The 12,622-nt window shown below is 44.0% G+C and overlaps 1 long non-coding RNA gene across 2 annotated transcripts; it reads left to right on the top strand.

Moving 5' to 3' along the window:
- The first annotated feature begins 40 nt into the window (after positions 1 to 40).
- Positions 41 to 10,656, top strand: LOC142494350 (uncharacterized). Of its 2 annotated transcripts, XR_012801386.1 has the most exons (4): positions 41 to 117; positions 566 to 645; positions 3,074 to 3,132; positions 10,546 to 10,656. It is a non-coding gene; the product is annotated as an uncharacterized LOC142494350 (long non-coding RNA). The 2 variants fall into 2 exon arrangements; XR_012801387.1 differs by lacking the exon at positions 3,074 to 3,132.
- The last annotated feature ends 1,966 nt before the right edge of the window (positions 10,657 to 12,622 follow it).

The raw sequence follows: 12,622 nt of genomic DNA, 5'->3' as shown, positions 1-12,622 counted from the left end.
ATATTGGTTACGAAGAGGACAGAGTAGAAACGAGACCCGCCCCTCTACGTCACTCGTTGGCACCTCGTGGCGGCCATCTTGGTTGTGGAATCTCCTAGGCGTCCCACTGTCTCCATGGTAACCAATGTGAATCAACTTGCTGCCATGTTAGATCTCAGTGAAGAGTTTAAACTTGTTTGATGTTAATATATCCTCCCCCCTGAATGCCCTGGTTCCTGTGGTATTCATGGCAGTAGCCAATGCCCCCAGACACAATCATACTGGTCAACCTGTAAAAAATATATTTATATAAAATATAAAATAATGCAGGAGATTTCTCCATATTCCATTGGCTTCCATTGGTTGGAGGGGATGTTTCTCAGGGAGAAATTGAAATAAAAAGCTGGTTATGATGTGGTGGCTTCGTGTTGGGAGATTTCTCCCCCCCCCTCCACCCCCCAAAACCCACTCTCATATAGGGTCTGTTGTGGGGAAAGCTAGTTATCTGGAGTAGTGTGGTTAGGGTGACCATTTGTCCCGGTTTTGCCAGTCAGTCATGGTTTTTTCTGTCCTGTCCCGGTTTCAGGTCCGTCCCGGTTTTGTCCCGGTTTTTGTCACTGGTCCCGGTATTGCGGGGCAGCGGTGGTGAGGAGAATGCGCCGGCCGGTAAGTATTTTCTATGTGTGTGTGTGAATGAATGAATGCTGCCGGGGGGATTGAATGAAGGAGAATGCCGGGGGCGGGACTTAGAATGCCGGCCGGCCCGCAGGGGATTGGTCGCAGGCATGTTAGAGGAAGCCGGGAGCGGGGCTTCCGCTTTGTGCAGAGCACACGTGAGTGTGTCTGTCTTCCCGCTCCTGGCTCCTCTGTCGGCTGCGCGGTGAGTGTGTTCAGTAGAAAATTCACTTATAGGCACACCACTTACATATAAAATATAACCTTTATTGACATGACATAAAACATATATTACCGATAATGTAGGTGTAACCAAACTTTTTAAAATAAGTTTGACAAACTGCCTATCACCTTATCTAAATAGTTAAACACTAAATAGCACGTTTAACTGATGATATGGGATACAGAGGGCAGGTACAGCAGTGGTATTTGTTAACCATCTAGGACCAGATCTAAATTGCACCAGGAAATGCCATATGGTAATAATATCTGGTTGGGTGCATAGAGTTACTACCATGCGTTTAATATAACCTCAAACTCAATCTGATAGAGGTATATATCAAGGACAGGGAACTCCCTTGTTGGTCTGAGTGAAGTGTAATGGTGATAAATCCTCACACTACAAGTTACTACAGCACCTATACAGCATAGACACAAGTGCAAGTGTAATCAAACTCAGACAAACACACATATATGGACTGGCACAGCAAGAGTGGAATCAGTCACCAGTCCCTTGCACTAATAAGTAGTGCCAGTGTGTAAGTCCCAAGATATAAATCTACTTGTGGTAATGTAACTGCTGGTCAGCTGTAATATCGTCAGACTAAAGTAAAAAGACTTCCAAGTAGGAGTCTTCCAACATCACTACGTGCCCAACACACGTTTCCTTCCAGCTGCTGTATGGCGCTTCCTCAGGGACATTTTTGCAGGTGGACAAAGGCGAAGCTATTTATAGGGGTAAATCGCCATGGCAACATAATCGGAGCGTTGCGCATGCGTAGGCTAAATGCGTAGGCTAAAAATAGATGTAAAACCTTGCTCAGCGCATGCGTACATTATCACTATTCTAAAGATGATAATATCTTAGATATTCATTAATTGCCTCACAGTGTGTCCCCCAAGCATTATCATCCGTTAATAAAGACAAGAATAACCCCAAGGAGCCATACAACGGAGGCAGACTCACCTCCTCCGCAGTGCAGACATTTTTTAAAGACCTCTCTGGCAGCTAATGCGCATGCGTCGCTACATAGTTGCTCCAACAATGTATTAGTCGCAGTGCGCATGCGTGGCCAGACATAGCTGTCAGAGAATGCCGAATGACTGTGTGAAGCTAATAGTATTGAGTAAGGCTACAGTACTCACAGAGCACATTATGCTTGTCCATACTTATGCAGTTATGCCCACAACACAGCCAAATTTACAGTACACAATAAAATCATTCTCAATATGTATACACTTAGGGGTTAAGGTGAAGATGAGTTAATGCTTTGCTTGCTCTTTCATAATGTTAACAAAAACGTAATGATGTCAGTACAAAGTCAATATATAACTATAAATCAATGCATATATGGAAATAATTGGTATGAGGTCCATACAAAAATTGTTACATTAACAGAATATGCATCATACAGTTACACTGGACAGAATCTCAATATAGTCCTTACCTAATGGCAATATAGTCACTGATATTGGTTTATTGATTAAATATTGATATATATCATTAGAACATTAATACCAAGAGCGAGGAATAAACCCATTATAATGAGAACAGACACTCAAACATGGGAATAAAGTCGACACTTAAATACTTAGTCAACAAATTGCAGGGAACAGAGGTTGAACAGGTCAAGTAATATCACAATCATAAGTTTACAATTCAAATAAAAGGAGTATAGGTGAAGCCTTCATTTAGCCCATTCGGGCTACGTGTTTTCAGTTTATAAATCCATTCCGCCGCTATGCGTAACAACATCTAATCAATATTGCCACCTCGAGAAGGGCATTTGAGGTGGTATGTGCCCATAAACGTTAAGCATTTCACGTCGCCATTATGGAATTATGTAACGTGCCTAGCAAGTGGAGTGTCATTTGCATGTTTGATGGAGTTGACGTGTTCTAGTATTCGTCTATGCAGTTGCCTAGTGGTCTTACCCACATATCTCGTCCCACAAATGCAGGTGATGAGATAGATTACATCTGTAGTTCTACAATTAATAAAAGAATCCACTTTGAAATTCTGTGTGTTATCATGATTGGCAAACGTTTTTGCAATAATAACATGTTTACATGCTTTGCAACCCTGGCAACGGTACATGCCTTTCATAGGGCTCAGCCAATTCTCTGCCCTCGGTCGTTGGTGGTGGCTATGGACAAGGATATCGCGTAGATTTTTTTGAACGTCTACTTGTAATTGTAGGTCTTGGGCCCAAGACTTTTGCCAAAACCACGTCACACAGAAGGAGATGCCAGCGACGGGTAAATATCCTTTTATTGCCCACCATCTCTTATTATAGGTACCGATGCACCGTATGGTAGAGTCCTGTGTTTTAGTTGGATTAGAGGTGAGAATAGACTCTCTATTACTATGCAGTGCCCTATGATAGGCGCGGCTAAGCGTTTTAATATTATATCCGCGACTCAGGAACCGATCTCGTAGTTCTTTGGATTGACTAATGAACTCCTGTATTGTGGAGCAATTCCTCCTTAAGCGGAGATATTGTCCAGTGGGTATTCCGGCAATAAGGCTAGGTGGATGTTGACTCTGTCCCAACAGTAAACTATTAGTCACAGTGCTTTTCCTAAATACCTTGGTTTGGATATTATAATCAGAGTCTACATATATATTTAAATCCAAAAAGGTAATGGAGTTGGTACTTAGCACAGTCGTTAGCCTTAGATTGAGGTTATTAGTGTTAAGGCACTTAACAAATTCCAGAAGGAGCAATTGAGCAACTCTACACACAACAGCAGCATATCATCTATGTATCTGATCCATAAAGAAATATGGTCAGTATACATAGATAAGTCATCCGAGAATACGTGAATACGTTCCCACCAGCCCAGGTACAGATTCGCATATGCATGTGCACATGCAGTGCCCATAGCTGTACCCTGGGTCTGTTGGTAGTATTTCCCATCAAACACAAAGTAATTGTGTGTCAGTATGTATTTCAGTATATCCAGAACAAATTTATTGTGTTTGTCAAATCTGGGGCCTCTAGTAGATAAGAAATAATTCACAGCAGCTAGGCCATTCTCGTGAATGATGGAAGTATACAATGATTCAACGTCTAAACTCACAAGAATGGTGTTAGGGGTAATATTGATACCATTAAGTCTATTCAAGGTGTCTTTAGTATCTTGCACATATGATGGCAAACTTGTTACAAAGCACCGAAGCACTTGTCAATATAGATACTACTCCACTCTGTCAAACAGTTGTTACCTGAAACGATTGGATGTCCAGGTGGCTGCTGCTGTTGTTTATGTACTTTAGGCAAAGTATAAAATGGACATTGGAAAAGGGGATTTTGTGAGTATCATTCATTACTGAATCCTTATTGTGAGTCCTGCACCATCCCAATGAGGGCTTGTTTTAGGTTAGGTTATTTTAGCCTTTTTCTTGCCCTTCAGGGATTATTGGTTCTTCTGGGGACTTTACTTCAATTTTCTCACATACTCTTATGTCCTATATTGTTCATCTGTTTATTGCAATCATACAAGGGATCAAGCGTTGAGCGCCTTTCTCACTTCAATTGTTGTACCCGAATAACTGTGCAGGGCTCTGCTAGTTTGTACTCCCTCCCTTAGGGGAGTGGAGTGGGAGACTATACCTCTCACTTCATTAGGGAGTAAGGGAAGAGCTAGAACTGCTTCAGGTGCCCTTGGCTTGGAGTGAAGGTCCAGGGCACATCCTGAGGGTGACGGCCCTAAGAACTGCCTGCTGCTGTGAAGCTGTAATATCTGCAGTGTGCAATAAAGTGTGTTCCTGTTTTACTACACCTTCCTGCCTGAGACTGCAATCTATCAGGGGAAGGGTAAAGAAGTTCTCCTGCAGGGATTGTCCCCCACATCCCAGGGGCCTGCAAGAGATGGAGGCACAGTCACGGTGAGTACGAATCAGTTATTAACCCCAGAGCCTATTTTGGCATCCCCTACCACCATGCGGGAGACTCAGTTCTACTGTGAGCCAGCAGGTACGGTATGCACCACCACACTCTATGTAGCAGCAAAATCTCCCAGAGGGGGGAGGGGGGGGGGAATGTGTTACATATTATATATATATGTATATATATATATATATATATATATATATATATATGTATATATATATGTTACATTTACATAGGGGTAAAAAAAACCTATTTGTTATAAATTACCTTTGCTTTCCTGATCAGACACTGCAATTTGAAAGTTTGGAAAAATTTCATTTGAAAAAAACATTTTTGAGAGTCCTTTTAAAGCTGCAGTTCAGTCATTTTTTTAATATTATTTTTATTTTTTATTTTTTACTTCAATAGTTTCATGTGGGCAATGTCTAAGAACTGTATAGCTGCAGGTTAATTCGTTCTCCATGTATTGATCGGCGACATTTGGTGACATAATTAGTGAAGGGATCTGTTTATATTCTGCTTCAGTCCGTCAGTGGAAGCTCATGAATATTCATGAGCACTCCTGCACTGACATGTGCAAGAGGGAGGGCAGGGCAGACAAAGGGGTGTGCCAGGGCTTGTGACAGGACACGACAGGGCAGTGCCTTAGCAAATGCTTGTTAAAATAGAATACAAGAAAATTGGTCTTTCAAAGTTGTTTTTTTAAAAACAGAAAATGCTAAAAGTATTTTTTCTTACTACAGAACTGATTTATTAAAAAAACCACACATGCAGGATATTGCCTGAACTGCAGCTTTAAACGCTGCCACCATTGGGATTTTTGGAAAAATAATAACACCGGTAAAACTCAGATAGGTTGGCAGTTTTACTTCAGTTATCCCACTTATATGAGATTTAGCTAAACACCCTCAACTACAAAAAAAGCATGAAAAAAAGAAACTGCTATTCAAATATGCTGATTTTCACTGTAACATACCTAGAAAAGCAGAGGCTTGCAGAGCGAAAACAGCTTCTGGCCCTTACTAAAAGACCCTCTCTTTGCAAAAAACTGAAATTGTGCCACACTTCCTATAGCAGGGGTGGCCAACTCCAGTCTTCAAGGGCTACCAACAGGTCAGGTTTTCAGGATATCACTGCTTCAGCACAGGTGGTGCAGTCTTCAACTTATCCACTGATTGAGCCACCGGTGCTGAAACAAGGATATCCTACTGTACAAACCTGACCTGTTGGTGGCCCTTGAGGCTTGGGGTTTGCCACCCCTGTCCTATAGCATACAATTTTGCACAGGTGGGGTTGTGTGTCCTGGAGGCTGGCGCTCCTGTATACAAAATATTCCTTATCAGCCCTCTGAAGAGTTAACCATTTCAGTGGCACTCAAGGGGATACGTATTAAACTGCCATGAACGTTTAACAAGCCTGTGACTGAAGTATTGAATTATATCTCACATCCTCCAAATAATACTTCTCACGTGGAAAGAACTAAAAACTATAGACATACAGAATACGAGAGGTAACTCTCAATGTTTTGCTTCCTGGTAAAACATTATATAAATAAAAATAAATAAATAAAATTCCAAATAATAACTGCAGCCCCTGTCATCTTTACATGGTCCTCAATCCTCTTTGCATCAGCTTTATCCACAACAAAAGAAAAGTAAGACCTCCCAAAACGGGCACTCTAGTTCACTTAGAATAAATCAAACTTTTACAGTTATTTAAAATAAATAAAATATGACGGCCATGTAGTGCTGTAAAATATTGTAAGTAAACACGCACAGTTGCACAAGACCAGGTGGGGGTCGCTAGGAAAATAGAATAAGCATCCGGAGTAATACAGTAGATAATTGTTTAACTCATGGATGTCCCTGCGTTGACTATCTTGCAGACCTATTTAGATGGCCTTGCTGTCATGATGTCACCGGGGTGATGTCACAAAGGCTTGGAGTGTAATCAGGGGTTCCAGTCTGGGTGTCCCTAAGTAGAAGATTCACCGTCGAGATTAGATGGGGTTCACGGTTGTTCTGGTGGTTTCCAGGTGGTGGTTTATTGAGAGAGTCACCTTATGGTTCTTGAGGGTGACCGTGTGTAGGCATTGAACGTAACCATCTACAGTGCGTGCCAACCTGAGAGGGAAGTTGGGCTACAGGTGCGCCATCCTAAGGCAGAAGAAGGAATCCCCCAGCTAACGAGAGGCCAACTGGAGAGCCCATGAAAGTCGGCCTTGTTAACCGGGCGGGGAATTACCTCACAGCCCAATGCTACAGGATCGATGTCAACACTTTAGGGATTGAACTGAGGAGAAAACAGGTAACTTCATATATTTCCAAAATATGTTACCAGGAAGCGCACAATGAGATGTACAGATGTAACAGGCTTCACTGTTGTCTCTGGTGCATTATGGTGGGATACTGTACTGTACGTGGTGACATTCTGCACAATGCCATTGAATCCTATGGAAACTGTGTAATAGTCTGTGTTATGACAGTCTACGTTGTGTCATCTGGGGGAACAGCGATAACTGCTACATCTGTACGTAATGGCTTTCAAGTATGTGCTGGGTTACAAATGAGACAATCATTATGTTGAGAAGAATCAACCTTTACCGACATGTTCAATGTGTAACAGTGTTGCGAATGATGATAAAAATGATGGCGACCTTCAGGGTAAGTGCAAGATTAGCTTCCATCGCCCGTTATTGATCAGTACAGTATGGGGAACCAAAGTGTTCTGCTAGCCCCTAGAATAGACAGTAACAAAGTAAGGTGGAAGTCATACATTTAATGGTTAATGATTAAATAGAGTGAAGTTTTCAGGAGCATTAAGGTCTCTGCTCCAGCCCGTCAGTCTGTCTGAAGAAGCAAACACGCTGCATATCGCAACCCATTTATGAATACAAAATCCTTAGTAAATATGGCATTAAATGCAAAAAATATCCCTGCATTCCCATTTTTTTTTAAACAGCTATTTTTAATGTCGCTATATTGACATTTAGGGGATCTGGCCCTATGTAGCAGAAGAGCACTTCTGCTCAACCTAATATTCATAATTAATAACAGTCAAACAAGGTGCAAAAGGGATGAATGATCATATATTTACAAGGTTGGTCCCTAGGGGGCCAGAAAGATCCCTTAAAGTGCACTCGCTGTGGAATAATATGTATCAAGGACAGATACAGTCCAAAAGAGTAAGTCTCTCTACAAGAGAAGGTGTAAACTAACCACACAATGCTACTATGTGTGTACACAGCTCCAACGTGCCCACTCGGGACTAACATTCAAAATAACAACATCTTAATCACATCAATAAATGAACAAAGGGAAATATATACATAGTGAACAAGGTTAAACTCCTCTTGGGGTGGCGACTATAATGAAGGATGGTGCTTGGAGATATGCTCGAGTGAATAAGGGATGTGTATACACACCAAACCTAACCAAAGGTAGGTGAAAGTGGTTATGTAGTATCTCTCTCTCCAGTTATGTGTCTATGCAATACACCGACCAAAGCACATACTGTATCCTACATATTCTGGTAATAGGTATACTACATAGTAATTACCACTGTATAATGTGGATAGAGTCCAAAGTGGTGTAGTATAGAGTAACATAGATAGTATTATACTTTGTTTCTGGTGCATGTGTGTAGAAATAAGTACCTATGTACTGTAACTACATGAAACAACAGTGTCCACATTAGTCCTAAGAAGACACACAGTATTATATATTATAGGCTAAAGCTGGTGAATTCCCGGCATTATTGATATCCCTGCCCTCTGATTGGATAATGCCTGGAATTTTAACCAATCAGTAATGGCCCGGAATTTTTGACACCCTGCCAAGTTTTTCAGCTAATCAGCTTTCCGTTTTCATTCACAAAGAGTGAAATTTGCTCTTAGACAGGGGAGGTGATTGGACAGAAGGCAGCACCCAGGCACTGACTCCTCCCCCACCATGCCTGCAGCAAGGCTCTGACTCCTCCCCCACCCTGCCTGCAGCCAGGCACTGACTCCTCCCCCACCCTGCTTGCATCCAGGCACTGACTCCTCCCCCACCCTCCCTGCAGCCAGGCACTGACTCCTCGCCCTCCCTGCCTGCAGCCAGGCACTGACTCCTCCCCCACCCTGCCTGCAGCCAGACACTGACTCCTCCCCCTCCCTGCCTGCAGCCAGACACTGACTCCTCCCCCTCCCTGCCTGCAGCCAGGCACTGACTCCTCCCCCTCCCTGCCTGCAGCCAGGCACAGACTCCTCCCCCCACCCTGCCTGCAGCCAGACACTGACTCCTCCCCCTCCCTGCCTGCAGCCAGGCACTGACTCCTCCCCCACCCTGCCTGCAGCCAGGCACTGACTCCTCCCCCTCCCTGCCTGCAGCCAGGCACTTACTCCTCCCCCTCCCTGCCTGCAGCCAGGCACTGAATCCTCCCCCTCCCTGCCTGCAGCCAGACACTGACTCCTCCCCCTCCCTGCCTGCAGAGAGCTCCACACAGGAGAGTGCAGGGAAAGGTTTGTGTGTCTGTGTGTGTTTTGTGGGTGTAAAGGGGTCAGCAGCGTGTTTTATTAGTGTGTGTCTTCTGTTGGTGTGGGTGTAGAGGGGGCAGCAGAGTCTTGTTGGTGTGTGTGTTTTGTGTGTGTAGAGGGGGAGCCGCAGTGTGTATCTTCAGTGTGTGTTTTGTGGGTGGAGGAGGGGTGCAGAGTGTTTTGTTGGTGTGTGTCTGCAGTGTGTTGGTTTACAGGGGGCTGCAGTGGGTGTAGGGAGGGGCTGCTGGTGTGTGTTTTGTGGTTGTAGAGATGGCAGTCTGTTTTGTTGATTTGTGCGTATCTCTGCGGTGTGTGTTTTGTAGGTGCAGAGCGGGGAGGGGGGGGCTGCAGTGTGTGTTTTGTGGGTGGAGGAGGGGTGCAGAGTGTTGTGTGTGTGTGTCTGCAGTGTGTGTTTTGTGGACGTAGAGCTGGCAGAGTCTTTTGGTTTGCGTGTGTCTGCAGTGTGTGTTTTGTGGGGTTAGAGGGGGCTGCAGTGTGTGTTTTGTGGGTGGAGGAGGGGTGCAGAGTGTTGTGTGTGTGTGTGTCTGCAGTGTGTGGGTTTACATGGGGGCTGCAGTGGGTGTAGAGGGGGGCTGCTGGTGTGTGTTTTATGGATGTAGAGGGGGCATCAGTCTGTTTTGTTGGTGTGTGTGTGTCTGCAGTGTGTTTTGTGGGTGTAGAGGGGGGCTGCAGTGTGTGTGTGTGTGTGTGTCAGTGGGTGTAGATGGTGGAGGATGGCTGCAGAGTGTTTTGATGTGTGTGTCGGCAGTGTTTTTGTGGGTGTAGAGGGGGGCGGCTGTGTGTGTTTTGTGAGTGTAGAGGGTGGAGGAGGCCTGCAGTGTGTGTGTGTGTGTGTATGTGTATAGAGGGGGCTGTGTGTATGTACAATTTCCTTTTAATAAACTTGCAGTAAAAGCATAAGAATGTAGACAAGCATGCTGATAAAAATCAATATGACAACAAAAATGTATCTTTTTTATGAAAAAATGAAAAATGAGCCTACATTTAGCCTATAATAGTAATAATCCCCCCAGAATAGGGCATTACTGGCCAATAATGCCCTGTTCTTCGGGGATTATTACTTAACTATAAGTATCTCCCATATAATTAAGGAGGTGTGGAACAGTCCGTTTCAGACACACATGGTGGTTTCCTGAATAGAATGACATTCAGGAGTCAATACAGCAAAGTATATATTGAGAAAGGAAACAGTGTAGCTGCCGAATAAACCATGATACAAGCCGTGTAACTCTATTCCAGATGGTGTCAACACATCCCCGTACGTCACCGTCGTGACCTCGTCAGAAACCCCGATGCAAGTTTCGAGTGACGCTGCACGCTTCTTCAAGGGGGCCCTATATGCCTCTGCATGTACACTATATCAATAAAATATTGACATGGTCTTTATTCATGTTTGTGACTGATGACGATTATAACAGGGTGCCTTCCCTGCGGAAATAGCTTGGCAGGGAAACCGGTGTGCAGAGCTTGAGCCCAGCACTGAGCAGGTTAATGTAGAGCGGACTGTCCTGATGAACCTGCTCAGCTGGCTCATTAGCCTTTTAAAAAGCCTGCAGTATACACTGCAAGGAGATGTGCAGGGAGACACCCTGGAGTGCTGGATAGAGATCGGCACATTTCTTTGTAGATTTGATTCCACGCTCGGATCGACATGTTTCTTTGGTGTGCGGATTTCCGCACATCAGTCTCAAAATGGGCGAATCGCCTTTTCCGTATTTTGTTTTTGAAGTGAAACTTCACCTAGTTACCTTTTTCCCCTAGCACGAATCTCCTGCATGGGGACGGAAGTAGTGGAACGGAAGTGACATGGGTGGTCTGTTGGCTGTGCATGCGCAGAGGCCTCCGGCGCACACGCGCAGAAGCAAGGGGACACAAGCGCAGAAGCAAGGGGACACAGGCGCAGAAGCAAGGGGACACACACACCACCCCTTCTAAAAAAATAAAGACAGGCAATCTGCAATGAATAAGAGCCATTTGAATAGTAAATACATTTTAAAACGGAAACGGTAAAACAGTAAGCACGTTCTAAGCGAAACTTCTTTGTGTTTTGTCACTAAAATTGAAATCTGCAGTTGCTTCGGATATCATTTTTCTACTTTTGCTAACGTCAAGACGGACTTAGTCCCCTTATTGGTAAATAACACAATGTTATGCCACAATAACGTGACATTAAGCCTGTGCTATTGAGACATAGCACAGACGGGTTCTTTTGCATGTAATTAGCATGTAATTAGCTTTGACGATACCATGTTAACTCCACGAACATAACTTCCATTCCTTGGGCAAAGTCTGACATGTTTTGTTCACTGACTTAACGAAGCTTTGTGAATCAAAGCCCCATAGGAGAATAAAGTATAAATATTAGATCACAGTAACCTTTTTAATCTGCTACAAATCAGGATTTTGGTTTAATAAAAACTGAAATATAAAATATCGTGCTAGTACAGAAAATATTTGTGAGGTCTCAGAAACACACACACACACACACACACACACACACACACACACACACACACACACACACACACACACACACACACACACACACACACACACACACACACACACACACACACACACACACACACACACACACACACACCTCTCTCTCTCTCTGACCGGGGCCAGATCGTGGCTTCCCCAGGGCCAGACTAACTGCCCATAAGGGGTATCCCTTCTGAATGGATGTGAAACTGGGGCAAAGCGAGTGCAAAGCAAAGGGCCACATTTATAAAAGAATCCCAGTCTAATAGAAATAGGATCTTTTCCTTTGATACAGTAAACCGGGTACAATTCTCTTGCACTGGGCTTTTCCTCTGGGAGATGTAGTTAGTAAATCACTTGACGTAAACTCACATTTTCAAAAAGCTTAATTTAAAAGTTACAATCCCTCTGTTCTGGACGCACATTTAAACTGTGATACTTTAATGCTACAAAGAACGGCAGAGGAGCAGCGCAGTGTTGTAGGGGGGGTGGATGTACGATGCCAGGCATACGGAGTAAACACTGAGGGCCTCATGCAGAGAGCATCGTTATTTCAAAACTCGCCATTTTTTGTTCAATTTCCCTCAGAAAACGGCATAAAATGGCGAGTTGCGAAAAACGCGCCATTTTTTTATTTCTATGTTTAAAACTCGCCTCGCGGCTGGCGAGAACCTCCATCGCGCCATTTTTAAAACTCTCCGAATGCAGAGAGGTGCGAACGGCAAGTAGCGGCTGTTCGCGCCAAAAAAAGGCGCGATTCTCGCATTTTTGCCGCGCCACGAAAATATGGCAAGATGGCGCTCGCCGCCTATAGTAAAGGGGAAAAAAAAGG

Source organism: Ascaphus truei, chromosome 5 (assembly GCF_040206685.1).
Source record: "Ascaphus truei isolate aAscTru1 chromosome 5, aAscTru1.hap1, whole genome shotgun sequence".
NCBI classification, from domain to species: domain Eukaryota; kingdom Metazoa; phylum Chordata; class Amphibia; order Anura; family Ascaphidae; genus Ascaphus; species Ascaphus truei.
The sequence above is the reverse complement of the archived record's forward strand: the minus strand, read 5'-3'. Positions and strand labels throughout refer to the sequence as shown.